The following is an 11057-nucleotide window of genomic DNA, read 5'->3' on the forward strand; positions in this document are numbered from 1 at the left end:
ATAAAAAGAGGATTTGAATTATTGTATCTGTCGTCTATAGCCCATTTATCATTCGTTTGTTTTTTTAATGTTATAACGGCAGTTTGCTATGTCTAATATCTTTATTTGAGCCTGTGTACTTTCTAGTTTTATAGCGTTTTCAAGCAGGCCTGTTGGTTTGGTTTTGCTCCATTTATTTTTTTCTGTCTTTCACTAATAAGTTGTTTCCATATATTAGAACAGGTATGAAAAATGCATTGAATATCTCCGTTCTTATATCTCCTATTGTTTGCTCTATTTTGATAGGCATACGCCTGTTTAAAGTATGTTTTAGCCTACATTGATATGATCTGATCCAAGTTCGGACTGTCTCGCCGACCTACCGGCTGGCGGGTCGGTGCGCCTTTGTCAACATCTATCTATAAAAGAATTATACACAGAAATTTTTTTTTAACCTTTATCGAAAAGATGGTGCAGCTACCGTTCCTCTAAAAAAAATTTTAAGTTGCTCCCGGTTTCGCTTGATTCGTATTTTATCCCACAATAATTAGACTAAAATATACATTTGCAGTTTTCTGCGCAAGCTAACTTCATTATACATACATATAGGAGTGAGTGTAGACTGCTGCGTCCCAGAATATTATATCACGAAGCCAGTGGGTACAACAGATAGCGCCCCTGCACTTTAAGTTTTGGGATCAAATAGTCAGCGCCAACTACTATATACTATATAACCAATTACAACAAGTAGTAGATCAAGTCAAAGAGAAGATGATAATATTGGGGGATTTTAACGCTCGAATAGGCAATCAAGTAAGAGCCGAAATTAAGCAAAAACATAACGAGGATGTTAAAAACGAAAATGGAGAACTGCTGATAAATTTCGGCACGAATAACGAACTTAGAATAAACAACACATTTTTTGACCGCAAAGACTAACACAAATATACATTTAATAACACCCGTGGACAAATATCTATGATAGATTATGTTATAACCAACAGAGATATATACATCCATCGAAAATAATCGACGTAAGACGCCTCAATTCAGCAGATGTAGGTAACGACCATAACCTAGTATTATGTAAAATAAGAATCATCCTAAAATACTTCACACCCAAGAGAACGGCGCCAACACAAACAAAAATCAAAGTCGAAGGACTAAATATGGAATGCACGGAATACTCATACAGAAAAAGAATATCAGAGAAGATCGCTGGGAATGAAATATCAGAAAACGATAACATCGAGAAAAGCTGGGAAAAACTGAAAACTAACATAATTAACGCAGCAACAGAATTACTTGGAGAGAGAAAAGTAACGAACACTAACATATCAAAAAAGAGTACACCATGGTTTAGAGAGGAGGTGAAGAAAAGAAGAAAGCCTTTTACAATACAGAATACAACAAACATAACAGGCATATAACCACTATAAACCAATCAGAAATGAAACGAATACTTTAGTTAGATAAATAAAAAGGGAACACTGGCAGAGCTTCTCAAAACAGATGGAACACGACTTCTACGGAACACAAAAAGAAATATGGAGAATGATCAGAGATAAAAAAAGAGATAACTAAGAGAGAACTAATAAAAAAGACACACATTCAGAAGGAAACATGGGTAGACTACACTAGAGGTGACGACAAATGAAAAGTAAATATTGAGGAGGAAGAGGTAAAAGATGTATTAAGGAAATTAAAAAAAAATAGAAAACCACCAGGAGAGGATATTATACCGAACGAACTCCTAAAGTATGGAGGACCAGATATGACCAAACAACTATTAAAACTAATCCAAAAAATAATAGAACAAAACAGAACTCCTCAAGAATGGAGATCAAGCATCCTAATACCTTTCTTCAAAAATAAAGACAAATCGGACCCTGAAAATGACAGAGGAATTAATTTATTAAACACAAACACTAAAATTAACAACCAAAGTAATAACAAATAAACTGAATGAAATTATAACACTAGCAGAAGAATAAGGAAAGCTCGAAACTGAAGTGGAAGATTAAGTGAATAGAGCAAACAGAGCCGCAGGCTGCATGAATGCAACACTATGGAGAAATAAAAATATCGGGAAATAAATGAAAGGCAGAATTTGCAAAAACAGTCATCAGACCAATAATGACGTACGCGGCAGAAACACGACCTGACACAGAGAGGACAAAAATGATGTTAGAAATAGCAGAGATGAGAATACTTGGAAAAATGTATGGTAAGATACTATGGGACAGAGCTAGAAATACAGATATACGACGTAGATGCAAGATGGAGAACATCAAGAACTGGGTAAGAAATAAAAAAGTAGAATGGAACGATTAAATCAGCCGAATGACAACAAATAGAGTAGTAATGACGGTAAGAGACGGTTCCCCAATAGAAAGACGATCAGTAGGAAGACCACGAAAACGATGGAACGACAACTTACTGGAGGCACATTGAAAAACAGACAGAGTCATGCCTACATAAAAAGAAGAAGAACTACTATATAAAAAAAATTGCGGACCCAACAAATGGCACCCAAATGCTAACAATGTTTTTCTCGTACGCTGCTTGTTACGCTCAAGTCCTTGATAAAAAGCCACTCATAGAATCTTTATTGAATCGCGTGACTTGTATTTGCAAGGCAACCATCTGGTTTGAAAGTGTTACAGCGAATTGTGTACTTTCATTTTATCTTTCTTTCATACATTTTGTATGCCTTACATGTTTTTACAAAAAATCGCATCATATGCCTTACATGTTCGTGAAATAGATGAAAGTAAGAGGTAATTTCCTGTTCCTGTATAAAGCAGAGCCTATAGCAGAGGAGCATTACTAGATTTGTTGCTCGCTCTATTTTTGATGGCGCTTTTTTTGAAAGAGTACCTACCCAATTAGAATAAAAAATATAGATATAGTACATTACGCCACGAGGTAGTCAAAATAAAGAATGGCCGAAAATGATCACATATATAATGAGTGAAAATTAAGAGTCTAAATACAGTGAGTAGAAAATTAGAGTCTCCTACCTAATGGCTGCATATTGAATGGTATTCAAGTTAAATTGTCGTATTTTCTTTCTTTTCTTTATTTTATTTATTATTTGCGTTTCATCTGATCCTGTATTTATTAAAGTAACCCCCAAGAATTTTTGTTTTTTAAATATCATACATTTAGTTTTCATAATGATTACTTTTAATCCATATTGTAACGAAATAGCCCATCTCTGATGCGTAGTACCTTTCACAATTCTTAGAAGGATAAATCTAGAATATTCAAGTATTGCTAGCGCCCGTCTTCGATATGCTTTCAACGAGAAGAATAGAGGTGGACTATTCCAGAATATTCTAGTACATAATAACTTGTATATATAAGCAGCTCCGGCATTAGCTAAGTTAGTTGATAAGATATACTCGTGCTGTTAACTTATAAATAAATATATTTATATAAATTAGAACTGCTCGTTTTATTTAAAAACGGTACAGTTGCTATCAGGTGTAGCGTTAATTGATTTATTTAAAAATAAATTCAGCAGTGACTTTTGAAAAAGACTTTTGAACTTTGAAAAGTATTGTTCGTCGGGAACATCCGCGTAGTTCGGTAGTGATCTTTGTACGAAAGAACATTTCAAAAGTACGTGTGTGCTTGACCAAAGATGCTGCTAGTAGAACTTTCAGTACAACAGTTGCGTGAGCAACTAGAAGAACGTGATGAAGATTGCAGCGGATCCAAGAAGATCCTTCAAGAACGACTGAAGGATGTTCTCAAAAAGGATGAAGATGACTCAGAGACATTACAGTTCCAGTCAACAGAAGAACCAGTTTTAAAGAAAATAAAACATGTGTCTCAACTGATCGAAGAAACTTCTAGAAAAAATGATAATAAATTTGAAAATGTCTCGCAAATGATTGAAGAAACTTCTAGAAAAAATGATGAAAGATTCGATAAAACGTCTCAAATTATTAAAGAAGTAATTAGACAAAACGACGAGAAACCCGAAAATGTTTCTGGAAGATTCAACGAAGAATGTAGTCAGGACAATGAGAAATTTGAAGAATAGAGACAGAAAAATGTAAACAACGTAGAAGAGAAGATCAAACAATTAGAGACCATGATAACTAATACTAATACTACTGGTGCTACCACCAATTAATGCAGTAGTTTTAGATTCGGTAGTGAAAGAAGAATCACCTAGAGACGAAACAACACATCATATGAGATTCAAATTGCCACCATTTGATGAAAAGTCTTCTTGGTCCATATACCTTAGACCTTAGATAATTTGAAGCTATTGCGGCAGACAATCATTGGACACAACAAGAAAAAGCTGTTTCCTTGACTGTTGCTTTACGAGGTGATCCTGAGGATATCCTAAGATCAATTCCTAAGGGTCAAGAAATGTTACCAGACCTTATTCACTCGACTAGACAAACGTTACGGAGATGCCCATCTATAACAAATCTACAAAGCACAACTAAGAAGTAGAATTCAACGAGCAAGTGAAAATTTGCAAGAGTTTGAAGCAGTTGTTGCTCGTATAGTGCGGTTAGCTTATCCAGAGGCACCAGACAACATTTTGGAAGAAATTACTGTAGATATATTCGTCAATGGGTTAAAAGACAATTAATTACAGAAAGCTTTACGACTAGCAAGACCGAAAGTTCTAGATGAGGCGCTCGCTATTGCCTTGGAACATGAAACAGCTAGTCAAACTTCACGGACCTATCGAGTAAGAACTATTGAAGAAGACGACAAACCAAACGATGAACGTATGGAAGAAATGGTACGAAAAGTAGTTCGTAACACGAAGCCGAAGAGACGCGAGCCCAGATGTTGGAATTGTGGTGATGTAGGTCACATTCGCCGTAATTGCAAGAAAACAATACAACAGTCGGAAAACTAGAATGGGTCGACACGAAGGGGCAACTGCCGACCTTGAGAAACACAGTCCCCATAATAACTGTTAACATTACGTCCTCCGGTGGAATTCATAGCTTGTACATCGAGGGTCGTATCAATAATAAATGTAGATCGTTTTTGGTAGATAGGTACAGGTGCAAAAAGAACTATTGCACGTCCAGAAGTTGTACGAGGCCATCTTAAATTATCGCCTGCAACAGTAAAGCTTAGAACAGCAACTAGTGAGATAATAAATACATATGGCGAGGCTAATATGTCAATATCCATTGACCAGACCATAGTGAAACACAGAGTATTAATTACAGAGATCTCCAGCGAGTTCATATTGGGAATGGATTTACTAAGGAAAGTTGGGGCCGTATTGAATGCCAAAAATGGAGTTCTGGAGATCATCATCCGGTTTATTTGGATGATGTAACTGTGGTGGGAAGATTTTTCGATGAACATGACAACAATCTGAAAGAAATCTTTCAACGATTGCGGGCAGCGAATTTGAAGTTAAGTCCGAAGAAATGTCACATGTTTCGACGAGAAGTGAAGTACTTGGGACATATTATAGAGAGGAATGGTGTAACAGCTGATCCTGAAAAACTTGCAACACTAAAGGATTGGCCAGTACCAAGAAATAAACATGAAATTAGAAGTTTTCTTGGTCTATGTACATATTACCGACGTTTTGTTAAAGGATTTGCCAACATCTCCAAGCCATTAACAAAGTTGACAGAAGAAGGCAAAGAAGGTACACTATCGATCACAGATCTGTTTTATTTTGTCCATTAGCTTTTGAAGGTCTTCTACGCAATTAGACAGCACTTCGATATCGTCGGCATAGTTTTCGAATTTACATGTGAAAACAAGAAATGTATTTAAATTTAATTTCATTTTTTTAACTATTAAACAAAATAAGAGGCGTGAGTAATTAAAATTAAATGCAATAAAATAAATCATTCAATTTTGATTGTTTCATTACATATCATAATATAAATACAAATTCGTAAAGACTTTTCGGTCATACTACTCATGCTTTTCAAATATATGAGTTACTCGGGAAATTGTATGAAACTGCTGATGACAGAGACTGAGCATGCGCGAATAGTCAATGCTGGTAACCGAAATTTAAGTCAAGCATCAGATTAATATATTATGGAATCATAAAATACTCCCATTTTCGATATAATTTATGGAGACTTAGAGCGCACTAAAAAATCTAAAAAACCATCGGAAACCACCAATCCACCACGATTGTAATAAAAATTTTTAACGAGTAGATTCTTCTGTAGAAGCAGTTGAAACATTACTTACTCACACTTTTTGTGTGAATATAAGGGGCAGTGAGAAACTCCTCGCCTTGGATAATATTAAAGTTTATGGATTTAAATTAAAATAAATCTTGAAAAAATACTTTACATGCATTAGGATATTTAAAAAAATTATTCAAATAATTTAGGACGGTAGGGTCCTGCGCCTTCCGTTTAGAATTAAGATTGGCGTCTTTTTTTGAGCCAGTCCGGCTCTGGTCTGACTATTAACTCAACTAATGTTAGAATACATAGCCACAGTACTTTTTTTACGTACTATGACTAATTTCCCCATTCTGTCGTTCAGCGTGTTGATTGTTATCTTCCGTAAGGTTTTTATGTCTGCTACCACCAATAGTCTTTTTATTTTGACCGTATCTGCCCTTGTTTCCACGGTGTAAGTTATTAATCCCTTATTGTAATTTTTGATTATGTTGTGAGTCTATCTAAGCAGACTGTAGTCTGTATCTAAGCATTTCTATTCCACTAGGAGAATATACCTCTGTACTCCAGGTAGATATTTATGCGATCTAGCATTTTGAGAAAGAAATTAACATAAGGGCTTTTGCATTTAAGCGGATCAATAAATGGGCAGTTAGTCAAGCGGCAATGAGGGCTCTTAGAAGTCCTAATGCTGAGGAGAACTCAATAGACTTGATCGATGCCAGGTCGTTGGGGAATAACGAAAAAGCTAACATATATGTAATTCGGTTCAAATCTGGCCATAGTAGTGTCAAAAAGCACTGTCCTTGCTAAGAAAAAGCTTGTATCTGAATTCAACATAACTATTTCTGGGACATTATACTCGGTCAAGTACATGGCAAAATTTTTGGATGGACGTGCGCTAATAGGACTGAAGTATTACGAAAAACTAGGAATTAGTTCAGAATTATAAAAGGCTTCCTTACTAGACATGCGCCAGTCAAGTAACACTTGCATCTAATGGGACTGTTTCATGGAGCTGCATACTTTGTAGCAGAAAACCTGAAACATCCATACATATCTTGCATGACTGCGGTGCACTAGGTCGCAGACGGCAAACAATTATTTTTGCAAACTACTACGTGACTCGAAAAGCATATGGTACTCATTCACTAGAACTATACAAGATGGTGCAGGGTTTCAATTTAATATTTTAAACGGTATCGACCTAACGTTATTTTTATTTCATGTCTCGATAATTATTCGAGTTATTCAGAGCTACTTTCTTAAAATCCATTAGTATAATTGCATTAAATTAGTTCTTATTTTTTGTATAAGAATTTGTAGTTGTAAAAGGGAATTTTTTATTATTTTAAAAATTCATTTGTTATTTAATATTCTGACAATTCGTTAAGCTGTTCTTATGTTGCCGTTTTTATATTTGGACTTTCACATAATACCTGTTTGTCTTCTCTTTGAGATATTTCAGGTTTATTTTGTGTTGAATTTCCAACAGTTCCTTAATTTCGTTTCTTTCGCGTTTAGTCTCATAGTGCTTTCTATTGTACGTAAAAATCTTCTTTAGTGCTTTTGAGAATATTTCCCAGTAATCTGATTTTGTATTTCACGAATTTGTACCTGTTTTAATTATCGCTAGACAATCGACAGCCTATATTCAACTCTACTAAACAGCATAAGAAGTACGGAAGTAAATTTCTCTAGTAATGAAAATATCAAACAAATAATTTCTAAATTGAATTAAAAAAATCCTTTTATAATCTTTTTTATAGTATTAATCAGAAGCTATTTGATGTAAATCCTTTTGATATAAATCATGTACACTGTACCTACATGTTGCGCCGAAATGTTTGTTTGCCCAGAGTTTTACCTTTTTCGCTCAACATTAAAGACAGTTCCATGTTAACAAAGTTATGAAAAGATTTTTGAAACATATTTTTATTTTACATTTACCTGCAAAATATTTGTTACAACCAGATTAGTTATTACTTCTTGTAGTGTCTATCCGTTTCGGATGTTGGCGACCATCATTGCAATCTGTATTTTGCAAACTGCGACCCTGAAAAGATTTGCGGTTGTTGTGTTGAACCACGTACGTAGATTTTTCAGCCAGTAAATCTTTCGCCTTCCTGGTCCTCATTTTCCTTCTACTTTTCCTTGTAGAATTAATTGTAGCAACCCATATCTTTCTCTAATCATCATGATGTGACCGATTTTAGATGTTTTTATTGTGGTTAACAACTCTTTTCCTTTTTGCATTTTTAATAAAACGTCTTGGTTAGTAATGTAGTCGGTATAGGATATCTTCAGGATTCGACGATAAAGCCACATTTCGAAATCCTCAATTTTCTTGCAGGTAGCATCTGTGAGAGTCCACGACTTAACTCCGTACAACAGTATAAAAAAATAAAGAGTGGCCGAGCTAAGTGATCTAAGTGCCAAAACATAAATTTTGCTTTTTTTTTCAATCAATACGATCTATAGTCCTATGCCAATAGCCTCCTATGAGATCTAAGTGCCAACTTTACTCTAGTGGTTGCACACGAAGCCCAAAGATGGAGCCGCCTGTTAGTCCGGCATCATGTACTTTGCTAATTGATCTAAGTGCCAGTATTTATAGGTTGACGTGCTGTAAATAGTATCGATTATTATCGGTTTATCTTTTAAAGCACTCTAGTTGTGGGATCTTTGTACAAGTCATTGAAAGATAAAGTACCAAACTTAGATAAAAGTGATGTTGTCTACAAACTTAATTGTTTGGGCTGTGAAGGTTCTTATATAGGTCACACCTCCCAAAAAGTTTCTAGCCGCTTGACTCTTCACAAGAGTGACATTAGGTTACACCCTGATAGATGTTCTCTAGCCACACATGCTAACACAACAGGGCACTCTTTCGATTTTCCAAATGTAAAAATCCTATCCACGGAGAGCAATTATTTAAAAAGATTGTTTCTCGAGATGGCTTTCATTTTTCAAGAAAAAGAAACTATTAACAAAAAGACAGATACCAATAATTTAAGCAACTTATATTCATTATTGTTAACTTTGAATAAACACGAATCTACTAATACAGACAATTCATCATCAACAATATAAGTTTTATTATATATGAGATATACAATACCTCTCCTACTTCTTCTAAAATAAGTCTTTTTACCTTTTCTGTTTCAAGAAGTTCAGCGTCTATCAGGTATACTATTACCTTTACATTGTTATCATTAAGATCTAACGTTCTATCGTTTTAAGTTGGCAGTAACGAATTCACAACCAATTCTTTTGTTTCTGATAAGAATGTTTATAACCTAAATTTTATTTTATGACATGTTCTGTAATTCTTTTAACATAATTTTATTTAAGTGTTCATGTATATGTGTTTTAAATATGTATTTGTTAAAGAACGTTTTCTTTTTAAAAACAATTTTGGATAGTTTTCGCCATCATTTGTAGGGGTCAAATGATTTGCTCATTTCATTTGATAAACATCACGACAACTAACCTCAATTAGTGTAAGATGCAAAATAATTCTTTTTCTTTATTTTGTACTAATTTTGTTTATTGTAGCACCCTGATGATGCAAATAAAGATTTGCGAAAGCTTGGTTTACTAAAAAGAGTACTTCTTTGTCCTATCTTCCGCTGCACACCCAAATATTTGAGTTTTGTATTCTATTTGATCAGCGTTGATGACAAGCGTTTATCGCTTTTTCACTATAAACGTTATTGATTTTCCAGGATAACATATAACTTTTTCAGATGGGAAATTTAACGAAAAATCTAAACGTGATGTTATTTGTCATATGACAAATAGTAGCCGAGAAATATATTTGTAAACAAAAGCACTGTTTTTTTTTTAGAAAAATTAATAACTATTTTAAGTTAATTTTTTAAATTGGACTCTCTTGTACCCACCATTTTGCCATATTAACATTGAATTATAACCCAACTGATCCAAAACCAGTTGCTCCCCCAAAAACGGAGATAGGTTTTATGTAGGTTGCAAGCTGATTGCAGATGAAACTAGTTTTCAACCTTTGTTTTAAAACAGTTGCATCGTGGGCACAGAACCTTATACCAAGAGTATAACAATAATCGAGAACCAGACTTAGATAATGTATTACTGGAGAGAAATCACATAAATACGTCTGAAAACGTGGAAGTTGAGGACGACAGCTACCCAAGGGCGAATCCAGTTAGGGACCATGATCCCCCTCCCCCCCCCAAGAATTTAAATTTAAAAAAATATAGATTTAAATATTTTTAATTCAAATGTTTTTAGTTTCAAACAAATATTCCACTTGCCACGAGAATTTTTTTTAGTTTTGAGGGTAGTAGAGGTTGTGCTGCACGAAGTAAAGTCTGAGGTAACCTAGGCTATGTGTGTATAACACAACCGAGCTCTGTTGGAGAAAGCAACAGACTGAGCGTCTGCGTCTGCCATCCCCCTTCCATCCTTCCATCTGTGATGGTGGCCTTCTGCTTCTGGACGGAGATGCTTTACCTAGCAATGAGGGGAATTTCGGAGAATTGTTAAGGTTTAAAATCACATCAGGTGATGAGACACTTAAACAACACCTATCCACAGCATCTTCCCGAGCAACATACATTAGCAGCAGTAGTCAAAATCAATTGATAACATGGGGTGAAGAAATAATTGAACAAATAATAAATCAAATAATAGTGTAATTGGTGGGTAATTTACCCCAACCTATGGGGTAAAACCGATCACCTTTTGAAAATATATGAGAAAAAACTATTAGGATGATTTCAAAAGAAAAACCACTGATTGGCACTTCAGATATGATACTTTAACAGATATAATTTGCAGCTTTCTCAATTCAAAAATAATCATGAAAACATGAAAAAAACCTCAAATTTTGGTCGGTTTTACCCCGTTCGACGGTACCATTTTTAAAGAAATAAAAGATCC

This window comes from Diabrotica undecimpunctata, chromosome 10, assembly GCF_040954645.1.
Source record: "Diabrotica undecimpunctata isolate CICGRU chromosome 10, icDiaUnde3, whole genome shotgun sequence".
Taxonomy (NCBI): Eukaryota; Metazoa; Arthropoda; class Insecta; order Coleoptera; family Chrysomelidae; genus Diabrotica; species Diabrotica undecimpunctata.